The following is a 17,592-nucleotide window of genomic DNA, read 5'->3' as shown; positions in this document are numbered from 1 at the left end:
GTGGGTGGCATATGGCTTTGGTTTGCAAAAAGCTGGCAACCGGCGCAGCGTTGGACCAAGTCCTGTGCGTCTGCCTGTGCCGTCGGCCAATAAAAACCTGTACAGCAGGCCTTGCTTACAAGGGCCCGGGCTGCGGCATGGTGGCCGCTGAGTCCGGCGTGAATTTTTGCCAGAAGCTTCCGCCCTTCCTCTTCGGAGATGCACCTTTGAAAGACTCCAGTAGTGCTTTTTTTATACAGCTCTCCCTCGTGGACCCTGTAGGCTTTAGATCGCCGCACTATGCAGCGTGCCTCATTTTGGTCCTCGGGAAGTTCCTGCCTAGTTAGGTAGGCCAAGAATGGGTCTATCCACGGGGCTATGATGGCCATTATGACATGGGCTGAAGGTGTTATTTCGGTGACAGAGCCTCCGATTATGTCAGAGTGTTTGGTATCGGGCATTGTGGCCGGGTCCGGACTATTGTTACCGGTGTCCCCTTCCCATGCCACAGATGGATTAAACAACCTCTCCAAAAAGATGTTGGGGGGGGGGGACCGCATCGCGTTTTGCGCCGATGCGGGCGAGGATATCCGCCGCCTCATTGTTTTCCCGAGCCACATGTTGAAATTCGAGCCCCTCGAACCGAGCTGACATCTTTAGGACGGCGTTTCGATAGGCCTCCATCTTCGGATCCTTGGCATCGGAATCTCCATTTTATTTGGGATATTACAAGGTTCGAATCCCCATGCACCTCCAGGCATTGAATGCCCATGGAAACTGCCATCCGAAGACCATGTAGCAGGGCTTCGTATTCAGCCACGTTGTTGGAGTCTGTATACAATATCTGCAGTATGTATTGAACTGTATCTCTGGTTGGGGACGTCAGGACGACGCCAGCCCCCAGACCAGCCAGCATTTTGGAGCCGTCGAAGTGCATGATCCAATTGGAGTATGTGCCGTACTCTTTAGGGAGTTCAGCTTCCGTCCATTCAGCGACAAAGTCGGCAAATACTTGCGATTTAATGGCTCGCCGTGGTTTGTATGTTATGTCAAACGGGAGGAGCTCAATGGCCCATTTGGCAATCCGGCCCATGGCGTTGCGGTTGTTTATAATATCATTAAGTGGCACTTCCGAGGCTACTGTAATCGAACACTCTTGAAAGTAGTGTCGCAGCTTCCGGGATGCCATGAATACCGCATAGGCTATCTTTTTATAATGTGGGTACCGTGATTTGCATGGAGTGAGGACAGTGGATACATAATATACCAGCTTTTGAAGAGGGAATTTATGTTCGTCCGCTTCTCGTTCGATGACGAGCACTGCGCTTACAACCTGATGAGTTGCCGCAATGAATAACATCATTGGTTCGCCAATGTTTGGGGCGGCCAGGATTGGGTTGGTTGCCAGTATGGCTTTTATTTCTTCCAATCTGGCTGTGGCCTTGTCCGTCCACTCGAAGTGTTCGGTGCGCCGAAGGAGGCGATAAAGGGGTAATGCCTTTTCTCCTAAGCGGGAGATAAAGCGGCTTACAGCCGCCACACATCCAATTAATTTCTGGATTTGTTTGAGGTCTGTTGGGGTAGCCAACTATGACAAAGCTCGGATTTTGGACGGATTAGCTTCAATTCCTCTACTGGAAACAATGAAGCCCATGAGCTTTCCGGCTGGTACGCCGAAAATGCATTTTTCCGGATTGAGCTTGATGTCGTATGTTCGGAGGTTGTCGAATGTGAGCCTCAAGTCGTCTATTAGAGAGTCGATGTGTTTAGTTTTGACGACCACATCATCTACGTATGCCTCTACTGTTTTGCCGATCTGTTTCTCCAGACTTGTCTGAATCATGCGCTGATATGTTGTGCCGGCGTTTTTGAGCCCAAAAGGCATTGTGTTAAAACATAAGGGGCTGTATGGTGTGATAAATGCCATTGCGGCTTGGTCGGACTCCGCCATCTTGATTTGGTGGTAGCCGGAGTATGCGTCGAGGAAACACAATGACTCGTGTCCTGCGGTGGCATCAATAATTTGATCAATGCGGGGGAGGGGGAAGGGATCCTTTGGGCAAGCCTTCTTGAGGTCCTTGAAATCGACGCATAGGCGCCAGGATTTGTCCTTCTTTGGTACCAACACCAGGATTGCTAGCCAGTCCGAGTGTTTTATTTCTCTAATGAATCCGGCCTCTAATAACTTGGCTAGTTCCTCTCCCATAGCTTGTCTCTTAGGTTCAGAGAAACGTCGAAGAGCCTGCTTCACCAGCTTAAATCCCTTTAGGATATTGAGGTTGTGCTCGGCCAGCCTATGTGGGATTCCTGGCATGTCTGGAGGGTGCCAGGCGAATATGTCCCAATTCTCGCGTAGGAACTCTCGTAGTGCGGCGTCCACAACGTGGTTTAACTGTACCCCGATGAAGGCTGTTTTTGTAGGGTCCGTTGGGTGGACTTGGAATTTGACTATTTCATCCACTGGTTTAAAAGAGGTGCACTTGGATCTCTTGTCAAGTATCATGCCGTCCCTGTCCACTGTGGAGCGTAGCGCGGTTAATTCCTTGGCCGAAAGGGCTTCAGATAATGCCTCGAGGGCCAATGCGGCTGTTTTCTTTTCGGCGCAGAGTGCTGTGTCCAGATCACTAGCGAGAGTGATGATTTCGTTGGGCCCGGGCATTTTGAGCTTCATGTACCCATAATGGGGTATGGCTTGGAAGATCGTGAGCGCCTCCCGTCCTAAAAGGGCGTGGTATCCACTACTGAACGGGGCCACTTGGATTGTAATTTCTTCGGACCTATAGTTCTTTGGCGTGCCGAATACCACATCTAGTGTGATTTTCCCAGCACAGTGTGCTTCCCGACCGGGGATGATTCCTCTGAAGGTTGTGCTGCTTTGCTCAATGCGGTTCCAGTCTATTTCCATTTTTTGAAGAGTTTCTTCATAGATGAGATTTAATCCACTCTGTCGTCCATGAGTACTTTGGTGAGTCGAAGCCGTCCACGATTGGACTGAGGACTAGTGCAGCTGGTGATCGGGCTGTTCGGAATTTAGGCTCATCATTGGCATTGAACGTAATAACCGTGTCACTCCATGGATTCATTGCTGCCACGTGGCAGATTTTGGCGAGGCTGCGGAGTGTTCGCTTGCGCCTATTATTTGATGCGAAGGTTTCAAAGACTGTTAATACCGTATTGTTATCCACGGGATGGTGCTCTGTGGCATTTGGGATGAGAAGATCCTCACCACTTTTGGCCACCTGCCGGAGTATCCAACATGCTCTAAGGCTGTGTGTTGGTGTGGTATCCGCTGTACCATGAATTTTGCAGGGTCCGTTAAGCCATCTCTCGAATACGGTTCCATGCCCTGTACAGGATTTTTGTTTCTTTGTAACTAACTCGGGTGTCTTATGATAGTCCACCCTTTTACTTCGGACTGGGTGTATATTCCGAGCCGGATTATCCCAAAATTTCGTTTCAGTTTTCTAGGCGCTTTCCATCGCACAGTACTTTCGTACTATGGACGCAAAGTCAGCGAAGCGTGATATTTCATGGCGACTTAAGGCGTTAAGGATTCCCTTGTCCGTGCAATTATTGCAGAAGAATAAGACTGCATCTTCCTCGTGACAGTCCTTAACCTTGTTCATCACAAGGAGGAATCTGGCCCAATAGTGATGTACTGTTTCATGGGGCTCTTGCCTGATGTGGGAAAGATCGTTTATGTCTGGGCAGGTGGGTGGATTTGAGTATGAACCCCTAACCGATCTGAGACCCAGGGGCCGAGGAGTTTCCAATCTTGGAAGTTCGGATTCCGAAGTGTTGCCCAATGAGTCTGGCCCGCTGCCTGACTCTAGGTTCAGGGCATGGGTGATGACCTCCCGTAGACGGGTATCCGGCTCGGAGAGCTCAGGAATCCAGACATAGTTAGTCCCCAGGGTAGAGGAAAAATCGCCGCGTTGTTCCTCCACCACCGCAATATGATGGGTGACAGGTGGAGAATTAATCTCCCTCTGATCGGGTTTAAGCCCAATCTAATCATAGTCTGTAGCGACTCCTAAGGCGGCGATACGATCCAAGAGTTCGTTTAGGGAAGAGAGCTCTATTGGATCCATCTGCTCGGCGAATTCCGAGCCGACGTGGAGGCTGTTTTTGATGACCTGAGAAGTCATCGTCGGTGCAGCGGCCGAACTGGCGATCATGACGAAACTGCCAAGCAGGAGAGTTTGGCCGACAGCCAGGGCTCCTTCGGCAGTGATGTTGTTTTAACAATGAGATGAGGCATCCTTCCTTACAACGACGACAGAGTGGAGCTCTCAATGAAAGCACCAATGTCGGTGTGAAAACCGGTGGATCTCGGGTATGGGGTCCCGAACTGTGCGTCTAAGGCGGATGATAATAGGAGGCAGGGGACACGATGTTTTACCCACGTTCGGGCCCTCTTGATGGAGGTAAAACCCTACGTCCTGCTTGATTATTCTTGATAATATGAGTAGTACAAGAGTAGATCTACCACGAGATCAGAGAGGCTAAACCCTAGAAGCTAGCCTATGGTATGAGTATGTTGTCCTACGGACTAAAACCCTCCGGCTTATATAGACACCGGAGGGGGCTAGGGTTACACAAGGTCGGTTAGAAAGGAGGAGATATGCATATCCATACTGCCTAGCTTGCCTTCCACACCAATTAGAGTCCCATCCGGATACGGGACGAAGTCTTCAATCTCGTATCTTCATAGTCCATCAGTCCGGCCAAAGGATATAATCCGGCTGTCCGGATACCCCCTAGTCCAGGACTCCCTCACTCAACATGGTGGCTCATCAAGGATTTCTTTCATTCTTCATTCGTTCGTTAAGATTTCTCTTGAAGTTATGACCCATCAAGCTATACTCTCACATAAACATGATGCTCAACACATGTCTTGTTTTGAGGAGTTTAAGAATTCTTCATCTTGCATTCCGAAGTGCAATTCTTTCTATCTTATTTTTTGAGGTGGTGTTATGTTATTTTGACAGTTTCCTTCATGTTTCATGATGGTCAAGTTGTCAGGAATGAGGTATCTTAAATCCATCAATCTCTTCATTGGAGTTATCTTGGGTTATACTTCACCTAAAGTTTTCCCTAAGGATTGTTGCTATTTATGGTGCTCATAAATGACCCAAGTTCTTCATTTATCCTCCCGATGAAATTAGCTTCTCATCTGCTTGTTGATGTCAATTCAATCTATTGTTTCCACTAGTGGCAGAATTTCACCTCAAATTTTGAGATGTTTTCCATAAGCCCACAACAAGCTTACTTTTTTCGTTGGTTGTTTTCCAACAACTCTGTTCGACCCTTCTCCTAAAGATGCTTTTTCAAGATCATTTGAGGTAGAAGATGTTGTTTTCTCCTCTGTTCTTTTGATTCCATTCTTACATTTGTTCCGGAGGCATTGTGATGTTGCTCTGTTCGACCCATCATCTTGTTTTGTCAAGATCATGTTCAATTCCTTCCATTTACAGTCGGAGTGCTATCCAAATTATATCATTCTTATTCCTTCTCCATCTTCTTTTAACCAGAGTGTTGTGTCTATCATTCCTCTTCTAACCGGAGTCTCATCCAAGTGCCTTCATTTGGCCAAGTTCATATTCTATGCCTTCCATTTCCAACCGGAGTGTTGTCGTAATTGATCTCTATCGTTCCTTGTACATCTTGTTTCAACCGGGGTGCTTGCATGTACTTCTTGTCCATTGTAACCATTTTTCTTATGTCTTTCAACCTACAAGGTTCTAGTAATATTCCTTGTTCCTCTTTTCTAACAGAGTGTTTTCAACTTTGTTCATCATTGTTGTATTCTTTATTTCAATTTGTTTAACCTCGTAAGGTTCTTTGGTTTCACTCATTTGTCAAGGAAGCAACTTAGTTTTACCTTTTCTCTTCCTCTTCTGTTTCTCTCCAGTGCCATCCTTGATCTCGGGACGAGATCCTCTTGTAGTGGTGGAGTATTGTGACGCCCCGAGACCGACGCTCCAGGTGTCTTCTAGTTATTCGCTGTTGTTTCCTTGTCATTCGCTTGCGTGTTGCATCTTGCCATGTCATCACGTGCATTGCATCATCATGTTTTCAAAACTTGCATTCGTCCGGGATCTCCCAGTTCTCCCCGTTGTCCGTTCTGAGCCCATACATACTAGCACGCGTTCGCGGCACGTCCGTAATATTATTTTATAAGTGGCCAGAAAATGTTCTCGGAATGGGATGAAAGTTGGCATGCGGTGTTTTTATGTTGTCGGTAGACACCCTGCCAAATTTCATCGCATTCGGAGTCCCTTTGACGCCCCAATGGATAACTATAGCAGCATTATAGTCGGTCAAACGTCGGACGTTTTTGGTCTCCGAAAACCCATGCTGGGTCGTTTTCTCTTCTATCCTCTCATTCCAAGCCCTTCTTCATAGTCCACCTAGGCCCAGCCTACCCCTCTTTGCACAGTGCATAGACCCCTTACCCGCGTCCGAAATTCCCCCAGACCTGACCCCGGCAGTCATTACCGATGGGTCCAGATCATCCCCAAACATCCCCAAAATATCACCGGTTCTTGTTTTGACTCTCCTAACATAATTATCTCGAACCATCCGATTATGATCGGAGGGAGGAGATAGCCCTACCCACACCCACTTACTATAAATAGGAGTGCAATCATCAGACAAATCCCTAATTTCTAGGGATCCTCCTCCCCGCCGCCAGTCTCTGGTTCCCCTCGGGATCCATCCCGAGCCAACCCACGGCCACCAGTCCTCTCCTAGATCTCCCCTGTCCTCCAGATCATGCCTCAACCAACCTTCGCGCAGCCAGCCAAGGCTCAATCCCAATTGGATCGAGGACCTTCCTCCTCCCTCGTCTCAGCAGGAGCCCGAGCCTTCGCCTCGTGCTACGTCACCACCGGCAAGCTTCACCGGAGATGAGCACCGACGCCCCTTCTTCTCCTTCCCATGCTCCTCCCGTTTCCCTCTCTGAACCCTTTTCTTTCTGCCCATCTGCTGCAGGAGCAGCTACGCCCTGGCCAGGAACACGCCAGGCGCCATGGCCGCCAAAGGAACTCTGCCGCCTCGCCGAATCCACGCCTCCACCTCTCCCCTTCGTCAAGGTCGCCATCCCTGCCGGACCTGCAGGACGGCAAGTACAACGCCATGGGCGCCTCCTCTGCCTGACCTCGCCTCTATCTCGACTTTGTCGTTCTCCTCCTCTGCCCCGAGCCTCTGCTGCGACCAACGACCCGAATCCTCCGCCATGGCCTTGCAGCTCCCGCCGCCTTCTTCGCCGATCAGCGCCGCCTCCGTTGCCTCTCCGTATGATTTGTCGTCACCAGAACCCCCATGGTGAGTAGCCGCGTCTCCCAGCTCATTTCTGTCATCGATTTCTTCATGTACGCGGTGCACGCATCATATCGAGGCCACGATTGCCATGCTCTCACGCCCGCGCCCGAGCACAAGTTCTGGGAGCTTCTGCTCTTGCCTCCGTCCAACCACGCGCACCATCGAGGATGTGTTCCTCCACTGGGCACACACACGCACCACAGCTCTCCCGCAAGCCTCTCCATGCTGACCTAGCTCTCCCGCACGCCATGCTTCAGGCGAGCACGGGCTCGTCCTCGAGCTCCTGCACATCTAGCCTTTGCACACGCTCGCCTTCCTGTGTGTGCACACACACACATTTTTCCGCACCCCCGCCGTTGGCCTGTGGTCACGACGGTCGCCGTCTTGCTCGCCGGTGTCGTCCCCCAGTTCTTCTGTGATCCACGAAGAAGAAGGCCTAGCCTCTGGTTTTGTTCAAGTTGAGCCACTCCTTTGTTTTGCACAAACATGCAGCAGCATTGCACAAACAAGTTGAGCCACACCTCTATCCAGGAGGTCGTGGGATCAAGTCCGGGCCAAATCCCCTCCTGGGCCTCTGCACTTTGTTGCAATTCGGCCTACGTATGTTTTTTTCCTTCTCTGGTTTTAGTATTTTTCTGTGCATGCATAATTAGAGAAATGCTATCATTTTGAATTGTCAATAACTGAATAACCATGCATCCAAATAAAACCTGTCATATATGCATTTTGCTCAGAATTTCATCTACTTTGATAATATGCAACTTTCATCCATGTTAAAAAATTTATACTTGGTGTTTATTTAAATTTGCATAAATGACTTGTTAAAATGATTTATTTCATATCTAAATAACCATAGCTCAGAATTTAATAATCTTTATATGCAAAATGGGGTAAAAAATGCCTACTTTAGTATGGTGCACTCATCTTGCATGTTTAACAACTCTAAAATATGGTTTAGGGAAGAACAATACCAAATCTAAAATATGCTCATGAGGATTTTTCCGGAATTGTTGTTTGTTGTTCCGGCCTCATTTAAACTTGCCTAGATAGGTAGTTTTCATATGCTTCACCCCTTGCCATGTTTAAAAACATTTAATATTGTTGAGTACATAAACGGGAGAGAACTAAATAAGTCATGTGGTGTTTCGTCAATATGCAACTTGTTACATATTGAGCTCCACTTAACTTGTAGTGTTGTTTGTGCACTTTGCCATGCCATGCCTCATTAAACCGGACTTGCATCATACTTGTTTGTGCATCATGCCATGGTTATGCTTGTGTGTTTACCATGTTGTTTGCTACTTTCCGGTGTTGCTTCTTCTTGTTAGTTCCAGTAACGTCGCATTTGTGAGGATCCGTTTGACTACGTCCATTTGCCTTCTTCATGGACTTGTTCTTCTTCCTTGCGGGATTTCAGGCAAGATGACCATACCCTCGAAATCACTTCTATCTTTGCTTGCTAGTTGTTCTCTCTATCGCTATGTCACGCTACCTAGCACTTGTTATATCATGCCTCCCATATTGCCATGTCAAGCCTCTAACCCACCTTCCTAGCAAACCATTGTTTGGCTATGTTACCGCTTTTGCTCAGCCCCTCTTATAGCATTTTTAGTTGGAGGTGAAGTTGAAGTTTGTTCCATGTTGGAACATGGATATGTTGGGATATCACAATATCTCTTATTTTAATTAATGCATCTATATACTTGGTAAATGGTGGAAGGCTCGGCCTTATGCCTGGTGTTTTGTTCCACTCCTGCCGCCCTAGTTTCCGTCATACCGGTGTTATGTTCCTTCATTATGCGTTCCTTACGCGGTTGGGTGTTATGGGAACCCCTTGACAGTTTGCCTTGAGTAAAACTCCTCTAGCAAGGCCCAACCTTGGTTTTACATTTGCCTGACAACCTATCACCTTCCCTTGGGTTCTGCAGACCCGAGGGTCATCTTTATTTTAACCCCCCGGGCCAGTGCTTCTCTAAGTGTTGGTCCGAACTAGAGCCCCTTGTAGCGCCACCTCGGGGAAACTTGAGGGCTTGTTTTTGTTGTACGGATTGCTCATCCGGTGTTGCCCTGAGAATGAGATATGTGCGGCTCCTATCGGGATTGTCCGCACATCGGGCGGCTTTGCTGGTCTTGTTTTACCATTGTCGAAATGTCTTGTAACCGAGATTCTGGGACTGGTCGAGTCTTCCCGGGAGAAGGAATATCCTTCGTTGACTGTGAGAGCTTGTGATGGGCTAAGTTGTGTCACCCCTGTAGGGTATAAACTTCCGAGAGCCGTGCCCACGGTTATGTGGCAGATGGGAATTTTTTAATATCCGGTTGTAGATAACTTGACACTTGACATAATTAAAATACATCAACTGCGTGTGTAGCCGTGATGGTCTCTTCTTGGTGGGGTCCAGGAAGTGAACACAGTCTTGTGTTATGCTTGAAGGTAAGTAGTTTCAGGATCACTTCTTGATCACTTCTAGCATCTCGACCATTGTGTAGCTTCTCTTCTCGCTCTTATTTGCATATGTTAGCCAACATATATGCTTAGTGCTTGATGCAACTCCACCTCATTACCTTACCCTACCCATAAGCTTAAATAGTCTTTATCTCGTGGGTGTGAGATTGCTGAGTCCTTGTGACTCACGGTTACTTCCAAAGAGTTACAGGTGCCGATGATACCAGTGCTAGTGACGCAACTGAGCTCAAGTGGGAGCTCGATGAAGATCTTGATCGTTGTTATGCGTCTTTTCAAGTTGATCAGTAGTGGAGCCCAGTTGGGACGATCAGGGATCTAGCATTTGGGGTTTATCTTCCTTTTATTCGGATTTGACCGTAGTCGGTTTTTGAGTGTATTTGGATGATGTATGAATTATTTATGTATTGTGTGAAGTGGCAATTGTAAGCCAACTATTTATCCTTTCTTATTCAGTACATGGGATCGTTTGAAGATTATCCCTCTTGCGACAAAACTACCATGCGGCTATGCCTCTAAGTCGTGCCCCGACACGTGAGAGATATAGCCGCATTGTGGGTGTTACACACTAGGACGTGGGAGGGAGCCCCCGAGGCCCGAGGGAGGCACTCTGGAAACACCGAGGCATGTACAGCCCCACTCAATATTATGTGAGAGTGTCACGAGCGGAGACCTTCACAGGCACGGGCCTTGCTTCATGGGTAGAACTTCTAGAGGTGTTGGATGTTCCAGGCGTTCTGGATGGGGATCCGGTCCTGCGTCTCCAGGCGCGTGGCGCCGGGCCTGGAGACACGGGCGATCCTGAACGGGCCCTCCCACGTGGATGAAAGATTATGCAGCCCCTCCCTGGCGAGCACCCACCTCAGGATGATATAACCCACCTCGAGCATCCTGGAGCTGACGCTGCGGCCGTGGTACCGCCACAGCGCCTGCTGGTACGTTGCTGCTCGGAGCATGGCTTGACGGTGATGTTCCTTCCCCAGCACGAGGTCCATCCCCCATGAGGCATCCTGGTGTGCCTCGTCAAACGCCAAGATCCACGTGGAGTGATGCCTGACCTCGTTAGGGAGAACCGCTTCTGCTCCATAGACGAGGAAGAATGGAGTCTTGCCTGTTGGCTTGGTCACGGTGGTGCAGATGGACCAAAGCACTGACTAGAGCTCGTCCAACCAGCCCCTGCCGCAGGCCTCGAGATTTTTCTTGAAGGTTCTTGCCTTGAGGCCTCTCAGGACTTCCGCATTGGCGCATTCAGCCTAGCCATTGCTCCTAGGGTGTGCCACTGAGGCGTAGCATATTTGTGTCCAAAGGTTAGCACAACATGTTTTAAAAAGGTTACTAGTGAATTGCGAGCAATTGTTGGTGATGATCCGATTCGGAACCCCGAACTGGCTCACGAGGCCCTTGATGAACTTGACTGCCGATCCGGTTGGGCTAGTGCGGATAGCCTCCACCTCCGCCCATTTGGTGAACTTGTTGATGGCGACGTAGAGGTAGCGGTAGCCTCTGGGTGCTCGAGGGAATGACCCGAAGATGTCCACCCCAGACCACGAATGGCCACGAGAGTGGGATGGTCTGGAGGCCCTGAGCTGGCTGGTGGATCTGCTTCGCATGGAATTGGCACGCTTCACAAGATCTCACCAGCTCGTTGGCATCATTGAGCGCCATGGGCTAGTAGAACCCGCTACAGAATGCCTTGCCCACGAGGGTGCGTGATGACAAGTGATACCCGCAGTCCCCGCAGTGTATGTCATCCAATAGCTCGTGTCCCTGCTCCCTAGACATGCATCGTAAAGAAACATCATTTGGCCATTTCCTATAGAGCTCACCGTCCTAGATGTAGTAGGCGGTGGCCTGCCGAGCCACACGCTCCGCGTCATCCTCCTTCTCCAGCAGGGTCCCCTGAAGCAGGTACACCTTGAACTCTTCGGTCCAGCACCCCTCCTGAGGCTCGAGCACAAGGAGTAGGCACGCTCCCGACGTCGGTCCACAAGCAGGGGGCTCCCGAGAGGGATGCTGGTGGGAGCTCCTCCTGAGGCAGTTTTGGTTCCGCAGCAGGAGGGGCTGCTGATGGTTTGAAGAGCGGCTCCTCGAAGACACCAAGTTCCTGGGGCAAGTGCTGGGACGCCCTCTTGGTGATGTTGTCAGCTTCCTTGTTCGTGCTACGTGGCACATGCTGCAGTTCCAGGCCCAAGAATTGTTTCTCAATTTTACATACCTCCGCAAGGTATGCCTCCATATGCTCGTCCTTCGAATCGTATACTTTGTTGGAGAAGTTGACGAGGAGCTGGGAGTCGCCCATGATGGTGAGGCGCTTCACTCCCAAGGGTGTCGCAGCCTTGAGACCAACGATCAAGCCTTCGTACTCCACGATGTGGTTGGAGACCTTCTCGCCCTGCTGAAAGCAGAGCTACATGGCGTAGTAGAGCTTGTCCTGGGTGGGTGAGACGAGCATGGTGCCAGCCCCCGCGCCTTGACACGCGAAGGCGTCGTCGAAGTACATGACCCAGCCATCTGGTGCCCTACTCCATGGTGAGAGGGATCAGTCCTCCCCTGCTCCGGGCCGGGGGCGTCAGTCCACTCTGCCACGAAGTCAGCGAGTGCAACACCCTTGATGACCCTGGTGGTGCTGAATTCCAACTGGAATGCCTACAGTTCGATGTTCCATTCTGCCACCCTTACTGCTGCATTGGGGCTCCTAAGCACCCTCTCCAGCGGGTAAGCTAAGACGACCTTGATGGGGTGACCTTGAAAGTAGTGGTGCAACTTGTGCGAGGTGACGAGGATCACGAGCAAGAGCTTTTGAGGCATGGGCTAGTGCGCTCGTGCATCGCGCATCACTATGCTGACAAAGTACACCGAGTGCTCAACGAGGGCGGAAGTGTGGGCAGCGCCTTGCGCCTCCTAAGGCCCGGCGGCCTCGGGAGGCTGGTCGCCGGTCGAGGCAGTCGGGGCCTCAGGAGCTCCGTCCTGAGGGGCTTGGGCTTCTGCCGGGGTGGCCGAGGCCTCAGGAGTGCCATCTTGGAACCGGTGAGTTCCAGCCAGCCATGGGGTGCTGCTTTGAGAGTCCTTGGCCGGGCGTTCCTCCCGGACCGCGACCAGCGCTGCGCTGGCCGAGTGAGGTGTGGCGGCTAGGTAGAGCACCAGCGGCTCAAGGGGACGTGGTGCCACCATCACCGGCGGGCTGGTTAGGTACTTCTTGAGGTCTTGGAACACCACTTCGGCCTTTGGAGTCCACTCGAATGGTCACTTGTTTTTCATTATCTTGAAGAATGGGAGGGCACACTCCCCCAGCTTGGAGATGAAACGCCCTAGTGAGGTCACACAGCCCAGCGGCTTCTGCATTTCCTTGAGGATCTATGGTGGGCTCATCCCTTCTATGGCCTTGACCTTCTCGGGGTCGGCCTGATTCCCCTATGTGACACCAGAAAGCCCAGAAGCTTGCCGGAGGGGACGCCAAACACGAATTTCTCCGGATTGAGCCACAGATCCACCCTGCGTAGGCTGGCAAACGTTTCCTTCAGGTCTTCAATGAGCGTCCTTGCCTCCCGAGACGTCACCACTATGTCGTCGACATATGCCTCAGTGTTCCTCCTGAGTTGCCGACCTAGAGCGATATGAATCTATGGCACCCCGGCTCAGAGAAAACCAGAGCGCCCCGTATTCCAGCCCAGAGATTGAGGAGAAGTCTTCTGGAATATGGCACTGCTTAGCATAAAACAAACCAACTTTCTATTATTACACGAATATGATTACAAGGTCTCCGATATTACAATGAATAACCTCGGCACGACGACACTACGCCATCCTCAGTTGCTCTATGCAAGTAGCAGAACAACTCGAAGCAGTGGAATAACTCTAGCAGCGGAAAAACTATTGGCAGCGGAACAACGATGACGGTGGTGAACTCCAATCCGCAGGGACTCTGGCTGGAACGCTTATCCTAGCTCGCGAACACAGGAACAACACCAAACAAGCAAGCAATCCAGGCACGACCTGCAAGCTGGCATGACACGCCAGGTCAGTACATTGAATGTACTTGCAAGCTCATAATTAACTAGAAGCATTAAAGACAAACAACAGCATGGCAATTACAGGTTAAACAAGAATTGACATGAGATCCTCATAACAACATGACATGAGCACATGACATCCAAAGTAATACTCCTAATTAATACCAGATACCATCCTGAAAATAATCATAATAGCCACTAAGAATGCAAAGGCAACAGGAACCTGATACAGCTAGAACAATCTGAGCATGGCAGGAACATATGAATCTGACGATACTAGCATGCAACATGATGACACTATATGCACCAATTATTCTGCTTGGGTTATCTCGCAACCATCACAAGCAGCACTTACCAACCTCGGACATCACACGATCATCTCAGGAGGAAATCAAGCTTGGTATAAACAATACCGTAGTAATCATTAAATGACCACAAGGAGCTTGATCTCTACCCATGATTCTCGCACAACATCACGAATATCCAACAACTAGGTATCCTCGGTACCACGGTGATCATTCCGGCGATCACAACCAAAGTAACTCATGATCCTTACGGCGAGCATCACCAAAGTAACTCGTGATCCTTACGGCGATCACCACCAAAGTAACTCGTGATCCTTACAGCGATCACCACCAACTTAATTCATCACCGAACCGGGGTTTTCATTAATCAAGTTATTATTAATATTGTTGACTCACGGTGGGACCGACACGAACTGGGCCCTTATCCGCGGGCACGGCTATCGATAGGTTTAATATACACTCTGCAGAGGTAGCACACTGTACCCACACCACGGAACCCATGGCCTCGCACTCCCATTTGGGTGGACCAACGGCGTTCCGACAAAACCGATCTACTGTCGTGACACTCTCCCGGCCACTCCGACCCACTCCCAACTGGGCTAGTCCTGGGTGGCCCCGTGTCTACCAAAGACACCTCGACCACCGTCGTGGTCAAAACACTCCCACTCGGGGACACTCCCACTCGGGGACTCGGATACATAATAACAAAAACAACGGGCACACAAGGTTATGACCGCCTACCAGATCAGGGTAAGCACGCCCATAACCTTCCCTCGTGGGAGGCACCGGCGAGATGCACGACAATAGACCCAGTTAGGACCTTACCCATATGGTAAGTGTGGTTGCACTAGTCAGTTTCGATATGGTGGCACCATGACTCAGCCAACAGTTGTTCAAGTTCAATTTAATCTGGTTAAACTTGAATGCAATATGTTGAGCTGTGATAAAATAACATGATGCAATGACAACGCATAAGCATAATATCAACATAAGCGCGGGATGCAGCATAACTGTCCATCATATCAACTATGAAATAATCTCCAACTGAACATGGCATAATGACGAGCATAAATATTACAAGTGCAACACTACTCATAGTATAACATAACATGACCACTAGCATCAACCATAAATAACATGCAAGAACTTATCAATAACATCACCGAGTAACACTTAAGCAACTAACATCAACGGAACAATGCCTATTAACAGTACTCGGTAATCGACGTTAGTCATGCACCGAAGAACATGACCAACCCAACATGTACTACAATCAAGCATGGCAATATGAAAGTAATACTAGCAACTAACAGGACATGATAACCAGGTGCATAACAACATAGCTACCAAGTAAGCACAATCCCAGAAGCATTTCCGAAACAATGATAACCATATTTTAAACAAGCAATCATTTAATAAATATTCAAGTTGAAAACCAAGGCTACTGCATGACTGTCATGCAAGTGGGTATTGTGGCCTGCCTGGTGGTGAAGAAGGCACCGGGAAGAAGTGCGGTGAAGCCGCGGAAAGATTTGCCGGAAACAGTTCTCTCTCGGAGGGGCTGTTTACATGCAAGGGCAAAAAAAGGTCATTTTCACAGTGTCAAACCATACTGAAAATGAAACCAACATAACAGGCTCGACGAGACAAAGAAATGGGCTTTGGAATCACCTCATTTGGAGTTGTGGTTAAAAAGATATGAAGGGTTGAAGTTCAAGGACTTTTCTGCAAAAATATCATCACAAACAAGTCCCTGAGTGGATAAGGCTGAAACAGAGAGGAAATACGCTTTCAGAATAACGAAAACGTATTCTGAGATGAAGCAGAGGGAAAATACACTTTCGATTTGGTGAATGCGTATTTCACGAAATGCGTGGCCACTTATCCACGTCAGCGCCCGGGTCAACCCCTCGTGCGGCTGACGGGTGGGCCGGGGCGATGCGGGGCTTGCTTGGCAGGTTCTTCGTCTTCAACCTCCCCTGATCCCGCGCGGCAGAGAGCCGGCGACTCCGGCCACCGTTCGGGCCGTGCCACCTACCAGCTGATAAGCAGGCCGAGCCGAGCCATCCTGGACCATCCAGACATCCAGAGGAGGTCGTCCTCGAGGAGAGCCGCGGTTGCAGCGGACGGGGCTTCGGCCGGAAGTTGAGGACGAGGTTATGGCGACTTCGGCGACGAATGGAGAGTCGAGGTAGAGGCTCTGGTGGCTGGGTGATCTACTAGAGGTGGTTGAAGAGAGAACGGGGCTCGGAGTCGCCAGAATCGGAGTGAGCAGAGGCGGCAGCCATGGCGGCGATGGTGGGCACATAGACTTTAGAAGCTCGGGCGAGTGGATGGGGAGGGGAGTGGAGTCCAGGTGATCGGAGACGACGAGAGGAAGACATTGGACATGCTCACGCGCGCTAAGACGACGAGGGGAAAGCGGATGAAGCAGAAACGGCGCCCTGGACGCGGGCACTACACACAGAGCGCGCGCACAGGCACGCCATTGTCGTGGTCACCATGTGCGATGGCATGTAGTGGTAGAAATGGGTTGTAAATTTTTGTCTAGCGCTAAGTCTCTCCTGGTTAAGTGGTAACTGAGGTGGTAAATCGATGAAAACTGCCCTGGTTAAAAGGTAAATGAGGTCTGAAGTTTACTATAGTAAACTTGATCGTGTACTGCTGATCCACAGCAGAGGGATTGGGTCAAATGGAGTTGTCTGGTAGGGTGAGGTAAAGAAGGACTTACATCCTGGTAATTTTGAGAAGAATTGGAACACTAATTAATATAGTTGCTTTACAACTAAGTAATCTGGTCCAGAATGAAGATCATGATGATGCTCTCAAATGGAGGAGCCACTTGAGCTGAAATTTGGCAAGGCAGGCTTATTTAGCCATATGAAGATGCTGCAAAAGGTTTCATACCAATTGGATAAACCAAAATGGTACTTCCTTCACAAACATTCCCATTGACCAGAAACTTGCAAAAATACTAGAGGACAAATGGCTTGATGAAACATGCCCAAAATGGGTGGAGGTAGGTTATATGGATAAAAGAAGGCCTAGAAAAATTGGCAGCCATAATGGAGCAAGATACAATATACTTGCTTCACAAACTGAAATTTTGGACAGAATCAAAGAATTTATGGCAAGCTCACATGGAGGCATGACATGAGCTCTACTTCGGTGGAGAGTGATGATTTGGTTATATGAAGGGCCATGCAAAATTGCAACTCATTTGGATATGCCTAGCTTGTACTTCCTTCACAACAACTTCCCTTGGACAAGAACTTTGGAAAATCATAATTAAATAATTACTAGGCAAATGAGGTTGAACTTTGGCATGTGGCAATGATATTGATAGGAAAAGGAGTCCAAGGAGTTTGAGGTCAATTGGGAAAAGGAAAATGGCACTTGCTTCACATTCTGCCATTTTGGGCAGAATAGGAAATGAATTATTTGAGAAAGATGGGGAACATGGCAAATGAAATATTTTTCCATATCTGAGAAAGATGTGACCCAAACA

This window comes from Triticum dicoccoides, chromosome 2A (genome assembly GCF_002162155.2).
Source record: "Triticum dicoccoides isolate Atlit2015 ecotype Zavitan chromosome 2A, WEW_v2.0, whole genome shotgun sequence".
Lineage (NCBI taxonomy): Eukaryota > Viridiplantae > Streptophyta > Magnoliopsida > Poales > Poaceae > Triticum > Triticum dicoccoides.
Note: the sequence above shows the minus strand (reverse complement) of the source record.